Source organism: Canis lupus, chromosome 7 (genome assembly GCF_003254725.2).
Source record: "Canis lupus dingo isolate Sandy chromosome 7, ASM325472v2, whole genome shotgun sequence".
Lineage (NCBI taxonomy): Eukaryota > Metazoa > Chordata > Mammalia > Carnivora > Canidae > Canis > Canis lupus.
In genome coordinates, this window is record NC_064249.1 from 6,445,169 (window position 1) to 6,457,868 (window position 12,700).

Consider the following 12,700-nt stretch of genomic DNA (forward strand, 5'->3'; position numbering starts at 1 on the left):
GTGGAATGATAGGGTTCTGCCTGGGCACTGAGACGGGTGCTAACTGCCCCCCACACTGCCCAGGAAGAGGGAGGCCAAGCCCTGCGTGCTGCTGAGGGGACCGAGGGGGTGGCCCGAGTCCCAGCCGCAGTTGGGGGAGTGTGGTGGTCATTTCCTGGGGTGAGGGGCAGCCAAAGGAGGTGGGGGGAAGCAGCCAAAGTGGGTGGCCAGTTCCTGTCTCTGACCCTTGGGGCAGCGCCTGGAGCTCCTGCCAGGCTCCCACACCTTGGCTAAGAATAGCTCAGCTCTTTCCTGCTGGCCTGCAGTCCCCCGGAGCCCAGAGGAAAGCCAGCCAGACCATCCAGCCTCAGGCTGGGCCGTCCCTTCCGGCCATTCTCTCCTCCGCTCACTCACAGGGGGGATCAAAGGGCCGCCAGGGGTTGCACTTCTAGTTTCTGACGAAACCACCTAATAATAGCACCGTGGGGTGCAGAAAAGGGTGGTATTTGGGCCACTGCCTAAGGACAATGGGAGGCTGGAGGCCTTGAGACTGAGAGCTAAGGATTTGGGTGCTCAGGGTCAGGGGACGTGTGCCGGGGGGAAGAGAAGGTCCTTGGGGGTCTTTGGGGGGGAAGCTCAGGTGCACGCAGGGGGTCCGACTGGGGCTCTGGGGGAAAGGACATGCCTGCTGCTGGCCGAGGAGGCCGAGGAGGCCGAAGTGGGGCAGCCCCATAGCTGACGGCAGCAGGTGGCCTGAAGACCACACTTTGAGAAAGAGCCAACAACAGGCGACATTCCAGTCCAGAGAGCAGGTCCTTGCGTGAGGGGCTGGCCCTGTCCTGGCTCCTGAGCTAACTTCAGGACCATCCCTAGGTCCCAGTGACTCCGGTGAGCATCTCATTTGTCATTCAAACAGAGACTTTTTTTTTTGAAAGATTTTATTTATTTCTTTATCCATGACAGACACAGAGAGATGCAGAGAGAGAGAGGCAGAGACACAGGCAGAGGGAGAAGCAGGCTCCATGCAGGGAGCCCGATGTGGGACTCGATCCCGGATCCCAGGATCACACCCTGGGCTGAAGGTGGCGCTAAACTGCTGAGCCACCCGGGCTGCCCCCAAACAGAGACATTTTTGATGGTGAAAGAGGATGTTTTTATTAACTATGCCAGGACAGCAGGCATAAACAGAGCGGGTCCCGGGAAACCAGGGCATCTGGTTGCTCTAACCACTAACCATCGCTGCGTGTCCATGTTCTCCTCTCCTTAGCTCTTGAGGAGGAAGAGAGGAGATATAATCGATAGAGGAAGAAGAAGAAGAGGAAGAAGAAGAAGAGGAAGAAGAAGAAGAAGAAGAAGAAGAAGAAGAAGAAGAAGAAGAAGAAGAAGAAGAAGAAGGAAGAAGAAGAAGAAGAAGAAGAAAAGAGAAAAGGAAAGAAGAAAAGAAAGAAAAGAAAAGAAAAAGAAAAGAAAGAAAGAAGAAAAGAAAAGAAAAGAGAAGAAAGAAGAAAGAAAAAGAAAAGAAAAGAAAGAAAAGAAAGAACAGAAAAGAAAGAAAAGAAAAAGAAAAGAAAGAAAAGAAAAGAAAAGAAAAGAAAAGAAAAGAAGAAAAGTCGGGACCACAGAAACCTGGAGCTCCAGCGCCGAGCACGTCGCAGGTCCCGTCCTTCATGAATCGGGTGGAGGGTTTATTACAGCCACAGAGGAGCTGTGCTCCAGAGCTGGGAAGGAAAGGAGAGCGTTTCTCAGGAAGTCCCATCGCTTGGCTGAGGTTGGGGGCTGCCTGCGTGGAGAGATAAGCCTCGCTGACAAACCAAGAGCAGCTTCAGTCGTTGGTTTTCCGCAAGCTGAACCTCTGGGCTCGGGGCAAACGCCAGAGAAAGCCCCTGCACCCTCCTTTATTGCAAAATAACATCAGCTTTCACTTAACTGCCCACAGTCTATACGGATCCCTTGAACAAACAGGTCTATTGTTGGTTCGTTAATGAGCACGTAAGGAGCACATCCTATGTTATGTGCCAGCTGCTGTGTTCATTTCTGGAGACGTGAAAACAAACAGGGCAGTGGTCCCATCTCCTAAGGTATTCTCAATCATTCAGGGGAACCAGAGGGCCGAACAGTTGGAGCTGTGATGGAGCAATGCTGCCCTGGTGGAGAAACCTGTTCCAGAGCCTCTTTTTCAGAATCACGGAAGACTTTCACCACCTCTCTTTAAACACAGGGCAGTTGTCCATATAGCAAACCCCTGGCTTACAGGGTGATGGGATCTACCGTGAGGCCTTTTGGAGGAGTTGTCAGGAGCGTGGGGGTCTTGGAGTCGATCAGATCCTGGATCGGGATTCTGGCTCCGCTAACTCCAAATTGAGTGCCCTCAGCAAGTTTCTTCAAGCAGACGGTAATAGTGCCTGCTTCGTGAAGCAGAACGTTAAAGCTTTAAAGTGCACACGAATCACCTGGGGGATCTTGTTAAAAATGCAGATTCTGATTCAGGAGGTCTGGGCTGCAGCCCAGGATTCCGCGTTTTCAACAAGCTCCCTGATAGCGTCAATGCTGCTCATCTGAGGACCACACTTTGAATAGAAAGGCCATAGGGATGCCTGGGTGGCTCGGTGGTTGAGCATCCGCCTTCAGCTTGGGGTGGGATCGAGTCCCACATGGGGCTCCCTGCATGGGGCCTGCTTCTCCCTCTGCCTGTGTCTCTGCCTCTCTCTCTGTGTCTCTCATGAATAAATAAATAAAATCTTAAAAAATAAGATAAAATAAATAGATGAAATCTTTGAAAACAAATAAAACTTACCAGTTGTGTGAAAGGCAAGTAGGTTTACTTTTCTCTATCCCAGTTTTCTGCTCTATTAAAAGGGATAATAATATAAAATGCATAGGAATTGCAGGAGATATTGAATACAAATAATTATAATAAGCACATACATAATTATTATTAGTCCCAAAAATATATCTAGGGAAAAATGAGCCCTGAGAATCACGAGCACATATGAGATGGAAAGCTAAGCACGGCAGTGGGGAAGATAGGCGGGTTTCTGAAGAAGCTGTCCCCTAAATTAATCCTTAACATGAGTGAGAATAAGTAAGTCAGATATTCTCAGACTTCAGAATTTCAAAGATTTCCAAAAAATTCTGGAGACAGATCTAGGGAAAAAATATTTCAAAGAGCCTTATGCCAGCCAAAACAATCCTGAAGCTGGAGATCTTCTATTATCCTATATTCAGGTCAACTACGAAGATATGGTAATTAAGATCACGTGGTTCTGGGGGTGCCTGGGTGGCTCAGTTGGTTGGGCCTCTGACTTTTGGGTCCTGCTCAGGTCATGATCTCATTGAGCCCAGCTTGGGGCTCCCTGCTCAGTACATAGTCAGATTGGGGACTCGCGCACTCTGCCCCTTCCCTCACTTGTAGGCTCTCTCTCTTGCAAATAAATAAATCATTTTTTAAGGTTTTATTTACCTATTCATCAGAGAGAGAGAGAGAGAGAGAGGCAGAGACACAGGCAATATATGTGCTTATTATAATTATTTTTATTCAATATCTCCTGCAATTCCTATGCATTTGATATTATTATCCCTTTTTATAGAACAGAAAACTGAAATAGAGAAAAGTAAACCTACTTACCTTTCACATAACTGGTAAGTTCTATTTGTTTTTAAAGATTTCATCTATTTATTTTATCTTATTTTTTAAGATTTTATTTATTTATTCATGAGAGACACACAGAGAGAGGCAGAGACACAGGCAGAGGGAGAAGCAGGCTCCATGCAGGGAGCCCGACGTGGGACTTGATCCTACAGCCCGGGATCACGCCCTGAGCCAAAAGCAGACAGACGCTCAACTCCTGAGCCACCCCGGGGTCCCTCAAATCAACAAATCTTAAAAAAAAAAAAAGATTGCGTGGTTCTGCAACAAGGATATGAACAGAACAGAGAATTCAGAAATGCACCCGTGCACATTCAGTCACCTGATTTAAAGAAAAACGACTAACGCAGAGACTATGAAGCAAACAGGGGAGGAGTAAGAGGTGCGAGGAGAACAAGGAACATTGAGGGTCGCAGAGCCAAGGGGATGACAGGCCTCAGGGAGCTGATAGAGGTCAGCAGAGTCAGGTGCAACCGGTGTCTATCAGACAGAAAAGTAACTTGGAATTTGACTTTCAAGGAGTTGTTGTAACGCAAATGTCAGCTCTCCCAGCCAAGTGGAAAGTGGTTTACGGGGCAAGTAGAGGTGATGGGCCAGAGGTAGGAAGTGTGAGCAGCTCCTCTAAGAACTCGGGGTGAGTGGGAAGGCAGGGGGGTCACAGCAGGTGTCAGTGACAGGAGTGCCTTATTTATTTATTTATTTATTTATTTATTTATTTATTTATTTTTATCAAGGGCATTTGAGGTTTGAGAATGTTTGTAAGCTGAGGACACAGTGACTGTGGTAAGGGGAAAGGAGAACACGCATGCCATGGAGACGTGCTATTGCCAGTCCAGGGGAAAATCAGTGTCTTCTGGGGGCAGAAAGGAAGATGAAGAGTCAAGAATAACACACGGATAGACTGTATTTTATGAATCTTTAGATGTCTCTAGAGAGTTCTATATTAACATTCCAGTTAAAATAACCCCATTTCTTGGGCATCCTCAGTTATATCTCGAAGGCCTTTAGCTGCTTAAAAAAATGGATTTTGGAATATTTCAGGCATGAAAAAGGCCATCAAGAGTGATGTAAGGATCTTGCGAGCCTTTTACTCTCAAGAAATAGAGCGTTACCAATACAATTAAAGACCTCTACGTGCTCCTTTCCTGATAGCAACTCTGCCTCTCTCCACGCCGCCTGCAGGAAATTGCCATCCCGAGTTTGGTGTTTACTTCTGAGCATTTCTTTATACTTATACTTAAAAAAAAATGGATTTTATTTATTTATTCATGAGAGGCACAGAGAGAGAGGCGGAGACACAGGCAGAGGGAGAAGCAGGCTCCCTGCATGGAACCCGATGTGGGACTCGATCCCAGGACTCCAGGATCATGACCTGAGCCGAAGGCAGATGCTCAACCACTGAGCCACCCAGGTCCCCCTATACTTATACTTTATACTTATATTTTATACAAATATATTTGTATTTATCTTATAAAATATACTCATATCTTATACAAATGTGTTTGTATTTATCTTATAAAATATACTTATATCATACAAATATATTTGTATTTATTTGATGTTTATCATATTTGTACCTCTTAAATGAATGGTATCATACCATATGCTTTCTTTAACTTGGTTTATCCCTCAGTATCTTTGCAAGATTTATTTGTGTTGACATACATAGCTCCAGTTTATTAATATTTAGTGGCACATGTTAGTATTTTACGTGGGTATATCATAATTTATCTTCTCTTGTATTGATGAATATTTCCAGTATTTTCCCATCACAAACACTAACACCGTGAATATTCTTGTACAGGTTACCTTGAACTTGTGTGTGAGAAATTACTGGTGGTATATACATACCTAGGGGAAAGATTGCTGGGTTGTTGGGAAATGCACATACTCAACTTTAAGGAAGTATTCACAAATTATGCTCCAGCATGAGTACCCCTGTTTATAAGTTTTGGAAAAGACTTAGTTATTATCTCTTCAAATATTTCCTCTGCCTCAATCTTTTCTTTCTGGAACTCTGATTCAATACTTCTTAGAACTTCTAAGTCTGTCCTCTATGTCTCTTCATTGCTCACAGTTTCTATGTCTGAATATCTGAGTTGCATTTCAGATAATTTCTTCATTTCTATTTGACTATTCAACTAATTCCACTAGTTCTCTCTCTAGCCACATCATCTTATTTTAAATCTATACAATATAGATTTATAGATTTAAAATACATAGATTTACACAGTAAAAATGTCAATCTTAAGTTTACTGAATAGGTACTTCTTGTTCTTGCTGTAAAGCATATCACATATACGGAACTGTTGGATTGCATCAAGAGATCTTTATATTTTGGGGATATTCATTATTTATTATGGTTATATGTTATATATATATTATAGTTATATATTATTGTATCTTCTCCCAGTCTGTGACTTGCCTTACTTAAATGGTTTCTTTTGTTGTGTAGAAGTTTTAAATGGTTGAATTTATCAATCTTTTTCTTTATGAATTGTGCCTCATATCTTGTATGAGAAATTCTTCTCTGTATCACTGTCTTCAAGATATCTTCCTATGATTTTGTCCAAGAATCTTGACTTTTTCTTTTTTTTTTTAAGATTTTATTTATTGATTGATGAAAGACACAGAAAGAGAGAGGCAGAGACCTAGGCAGAGGGAGAAGCAGGCTCCGTGCAGGGAGCCTGATGTGGGACTCGATCCCAGGACTCCAGGATCACACCCTGGCCAAAGGCAGGCGCTAATCTGCTGAGCCACCCAGGCATCCGTAACTTTTGCTTTTCAAATCAAGTTTTTAATCTATTTGGAATTGATACTCATATTGCAGTGATACTGGGATCCAATGTTGTTATTCTGAGTGACGTTAATGAACCCACAACTAATTAATTAATAGTCTATCATTTCCTTACCAATCTTAAATGCCACTTTAATCTTAGACACGTTTTCCATATTTCTGGGTTCCCTGGTCACACATTTATATCCTTGTGCCAATACCTCACTGTCTTAACTACCATAGTTCAAAACGGATTTTGTAGTAGAGATGGTGGCACCAATGTGCTCCACCCCATTCCTTTTCTTCAAAAATATCTCAACTATTCTGGACTATCCATTCTTCCATATAAATTTTAGAATCAGTTTAGGCAGAGAAACTACTTGGCTAACTTTGTGCATATGAAAATGTCGTCTCTTTCTTTACACTTCTTATAACATTTATTTCTTTTTCTTACTACACAGGCCAGAACAAGAAGTACCTATTCAGTGGAAGCAGTGATACAAGATATCTTTGCTCTGGTCTTGATTTAAAAAAAAAAAAAAATTTACTTATTTATTTGAGAGAGAGAGACAGTGAGATAGCAGGAGTGGGGAAAGGGCAGAGGAGAGGGAGAAGCAGACTCCCCACTTAGCAGGGAGCCTGACACGGGTCAATCTCAGGATCTTTAAATCATGACCAGAGCTGAAATTAGGAATCAGACACTTCATCAACTCAACCACTTAGATGCCCCTATTCTCTCAATATCTTTAAAACATAGCCTATATTTATAGTTGTAAATGACTTTTAAATCTTAAAAGTTAAGTTAAATCTTAAATCTTACCTTTTCTCTTTAAAAAAATCAAACTGGTAATCAGTTTTAAGATTTTCAAAAAGATCGACTTTTGGCTCCATTCTTATGTACATTCTATTGTTTTTTGGAATTTCTAAGACACTTGGTTCTCTACTTTCTAATCTTTCTTCTTCTTTTTTTTAAAGATTTTATTTTTGTTTATTCATGAAAGGCACAGAGAGAAGCAGTGACATAGGCAAAGGGAGAAACAGGCTCCTTGGGAGAAGCCCATCATGGGACTCGATCCTAGGACCAGGGATCATGAACTGAGCCTAAGGTAGATGCTCAACCACTGAACTGTTCAGGTGCCCCTCTTTCTTATTATCTAATATAAACATTTAAGCTTGCAAAATTCCCACTAATATCACCTTTGTTCATTGCACATATCTGATATGTACTATTTTATTATCCTTTAAATTTACATATTTTCCAATTGCTAACTTCATTTATTTTTTAAAATTAATTTATTTACTTTAAAGAGACAGTACATGTGCATGTGAAAGGGGGAGAGGCAGAGGGAGAGGGAGAGAGAGAATCCCAGGCAGACTCCCTGAGGCAGGGCTCAATCTCATAACCCTGAGATCATGACCTGAACATAAACCAAGAGTTGGACCCTCAACAAACTGAGCCATCCAGGTGCTCCTAACTTCATTTGTATTTTGACCCATGAATTTTTTAGAAGTATGTTTCAAAATCTTCAAACGTATATATTTTTTATTTTTTTTTTTTTTTTTTATTTATTTTTTTTTTTTTTATTTTTTTTTTTTTTATTTTTTTTTTTTTTTTTAAACGTATATATTTTTTAAATGTTATTTTAAAGAAATGTGTGATTCCATATTGGTTGGAAAAGATAGTGTCTATGTCTATGATATGATAGCTTTCCCACTTACAGAGACTTGCTTAATTGGCTTAATAATACACACTTAATTTACATAAGCATTCCATGTGTGCTTGAACACAGTGTGTGTTTGCCAACTGTTGAATTCAGAGTTCTATATATAACCACTGAAATAAATGTGTTAATTACATCATTCAAATACTCTATTTCTAGCTAAATTTTTGCTTGCTTGATCTATCATTTTTGGAGGGAATTGCAATAAAATTTTCCACTAAATAGGTGCATTTTGCTTTTTTCTTTTTGTAGTTCTATCAGTTTTTGCTTTAAATACTGGAACTATTTTAGTAGATAAGGAAAAGGATAGAATTGTTATTTTTTATGCTGAATGAAAACTTAACCAATATTTAACGATGTTCTTAATCTTTAGTAATTTTTTATATTAAAGTGTGTTTTACTTGATATTAATGTAGCTATATGAGCTTTCTTTCTATTAATATTTGCCTGAAATATCTTTCCTCATCCTCTTACTTTTGACATTTCTGGGTCTTTCCTTTAAGATGTGTCTTTGGTAAAAATATAAAGCTGTATTTTCTAAAATCCATTTTAATAATCTCTGTCCTCTGATGTTTTAGTCCATTTACATTTGTTGGGATTACTTATCCATTTGAATTTATTTCTACCATCTTATTACATGTTTTCTATTTGTCTTATTTTTTCTATTTTTTTCTTTTTATTGTCATTTTTTTAGATTGGTTATTTTTCTTAATTCAACTTTTTCCCCTTACACTAATTGGAAAGTTTTACCTTCCATTTCAATTATCTTGGACATTAAGTTTAAACTTTTAGCAAGTATATTAATTTTTACAAAGTCTACCAATAAGGATTTCCCCTTTTGTCATATATGTTATTATATACCGCTGATACAATTTTCTCTTCGGACATTTATTTACTTATTCAGCAAATATCTATTGAATGTTTGCTATTTCCCAACATTGTACTAGTAGAATAGGATCAGTAAGTGAAATTTTCCAAAATATATGTAGCAAGAAAAGTCTTCAAAAATAAAAATTCTTACCCACCACCCTTTTGATGGCAGGCCTACAGTTAAGAGTTTTGGGGAAACATTTTTTTGTTGTTGTTGTTTCTCCTCTCCCTTTCCCTACAAGACTCAAAGTTCAGGCAGAAAAAGGAAAATCCTTTGTGATTTATATTTGTATATAAGCTGATAGAAGTTGAAAGAGTGATCAAAAGTGTAAGAGTATATGCAAAAACTGCATATTCACACATTTATAAATATAATCACATACATACTTGCATATGTATACATAAACACATAAATTTTATCAAAATAGTTTAAAGATTCCTGTTATTTCATTGTTTCTTGCCAAACATTAAAGTAGAAAAGAAAAAAGAAAAGCATATCTTCTCTTCTGTTTTCCCTCTTCAGATCAGCCACTTTCTTCTCCTTTACCTAATTCTTTTGGGATTTACCTCCCTACTTCTTTTTTTTTTTTTTTTACCTCCCTACTTCTAAATAACATGTTTACATGACTACTTCCAGATTTTTCATTTTAGTCATTACATGTAAACCCCCTAGGATGGCAGATAAGGCTGAGTTGTCTTTCACTTCACCTCCATCATCTCATTCACTCCCCTGGTCCCCACAAGGTTAATTCCAGGAAAGACAACAAGTGGTTTATTTTGCATAGTTCTATCCTAATATAGGCTTATATGATTTATATTCTGCCATTAGCTATTTTATAACTATACAAACTCTATTTATAGGTGAATTAAGCAACTTTATTTTTTTTTTCCTTTCCTGAACTAGTTCTGTTTATCTTCTCTGGAAATAACTAGAGTCCTGAGTTTTTATTTGTATATGTTCCTGTGCATTTATCATCAACTCAACCCTAAACTCTTCACCAGTATTGAACTCTTCTCTCTCAGGTACACCAGACATTCTTTCAATTGTATCTTCTTAAAGAAAGTTGCTTAGAGCCCTCAATGAGCCCCAGGTGGGACAGGCAGCCATATATGTCTGAAGCACCATCTCCTCCTAGGCTATCCCCCTCATGCTCATCCCAGGAAGTCTCTCTGTTTCTTTCCTGAGCTGGATTCCCTGTTTCCTGTGTCCCACCTTACCCTTTCTGAGCTTCCTCCCTTATTAGTGACAACTGCATCCTTTACCAGCATTCTGCAACCCCATGTGCTGGATGGAGGCAAACCTTTTCAGACTTCATATGTTTGAAATTGTCTTTAATCTTACACTTAGTTTGGCTAAGAAAACAATTATAGGTTATAAATTGATTTCTTTTATGATTTTCAAGGCATTACTCATTGTCATTTGGGTCCCAGTCTTGCTATTCCAATTCCTGATCTTTGGATGTGATATGTTCTCTTTCTGGAAAGTTATGGGATATTTTCTTTTGTTTCTTAATGTTTGGAGAAGTTTCTTGGTATGATGTGTGATGTGCCTTGGTGTGGATCATGTTCCTCTGTAATGTTGGGTGATCAATACATCCTTTTCCTCTGGAAACACGTATCTGCCCATTTGGGGAAAATATCTTGAATTATATTGCTGTTTGGCTTTTGGACTTTCTGAACCAGTTCTCTGGTTATATTTTCAATAATATTTTTTATCATGTGTGTTTATTCTATTCTGGGTGATTTTCAACTCTTTTATTACATTTTAAATTTCTGCTAGAATATTTTTTATTTCCAGAGTGCTTTTGAATTTGCTTATTGCATATTGTTTCTTTTCTCTCTCTTTTTTTTTTCTGTTTGTGGCTTTCTATTTCTATTTTATGGAAATAATACCTTCTCTTATCTCTCTGAGGATATTTGTAATTGTAGCTTTTATTCCCCTAAATATTCCTTCTTCCTGTATGGTCTCCATTTCTTCCAAGTGGTTTTCTTTTTCCTATTTATTTAGTTTCTTGTTTTGGTCTATGTCTTTCATGATAGAGGCTTTCTTTGCTATCTGATGGCCCTTGAATTTCTGCTCATCTTTATGAATGGGATGCTAGCAAGCTTATTGGAAGCACTGAGAATGGGATTTGGCTTCCCAGCTGTGGGGTCCACAGAGGGGGTGTTCTGGTTGGGATGTATCTTTGGTGGAACCCTGGCATTAGTAGCTTTAGACCCTTTCTCTTGTGCTTGCCAGAGGCCCCAGGAGGTTTTCTCTTGTCTTCCCTAGAGTGTTTAGTCCTAGGTGGCAGTAACCTGGGAACAAGTGGGAGAAGTGGCTGGGGAATCCCAGCTTTCAGTTCGTGCCCTTATTATCAGAATGGTGCACCTGTCTGAAACAAGGGCTGGTATCTAACAGTCTAGATCCTTTGTGTTTTATATCTATTGGCCACTCATCATCTTGCTGCATTTTGGAGGAAGGAGTCACCTATGGTATGGTGGGGTGGGACAAGTGGGGTCAGGGTGGAAATTTGGGGAGCAAATGCTCTTCAATCAAACTGACCTTCAGCTAATCATTTCATTTTTACCGTTGAATTTGTCCCCACCCCCTAGAGATTCCTCATGCCAACTGTTAATTTTGGAGGAAGTTTGCAGTCAAAATCCTGCCGTTTCTTGGCTTTCTTTACTGTAGATCTAGGATTAAGTTATCTTCTGAGTCAGTTACTATTCTTCCATAGGTTTTTAAGCTTCTAATATTTTACCATTACTGATTCTTTCCTGCACTCTGTTGTGGTTTGTTCATTAAAAAAATCTCTTTGCTCTAATTTTAGTGAGGCTTCAGAAAAGATGTCAGCAAATGATGTGTTCATTCTCCATATGTATCCAGAAGTAGAGTGCATTTTTTTTTTCTCATCCTCCCTTGGCCAAGCAAGTAGCTTTTATGGTTCCACCAATAGTGTTCTCTAGAGGTCTTGGTTCCAGATTCCACACTGAATAGGCTTTTTATCTTCTCTTCCTTATGGTCCTTTTAAATAAAGCCTCCATTTGATCAATTGCAAAAACCCCTCTAAGCACCTTGGCATGAGGACAGACTTATGACCATTTGTTTTCCTATTCCTACAGGGATTTCTCTTTCTATCTTGTGAGCTCATATTTGCATTTAAATAGTTGTCAAGGGGTGCCAGGGTGGCTCAGTTGGTTAAGCAGGCTGCCTTTGGCTGAGGTCATGATCCTGGGGTTCTGGGAGCCCCACATCAAGGTCCCTGCTCTGTGGGGATCCTGTTTCTTCCTCTCTTTCTGCCTGCAGCTTCCCCTGCTTGTGCTCCCTCTCTCTGTGTCAAATGAATAAAATCTTTTAAAAAAAGGATGTCAATTATATTTTATTTTTTTTTAACAGCAGGAAATCTCAGGGTATCTGGTCCACCCTATGATTAAAGATGGAAATCTTCTGTAGATTTCTAGTCTCTCAAGACTGGCAATGGTTACTCAAGCAGATAATGTCATATTCATTCATTCATTTAGCAAACATTACATGACCTCATATCCTATGCTCAGAGCTGTGTTTGAAGCTACGTGTGGATATGTCCCTGTTGTACCTGTGCCCAAGAGGACTAGAGAGCTGAACAGAACAAAGCAGTTGTGCACAGCATCCCTAACTGAGGCAGCCCAAGAAGATCTGCCAAACCAGGAGGTTGGAAAGGACCACCAGTAACATACAAAAGAGGG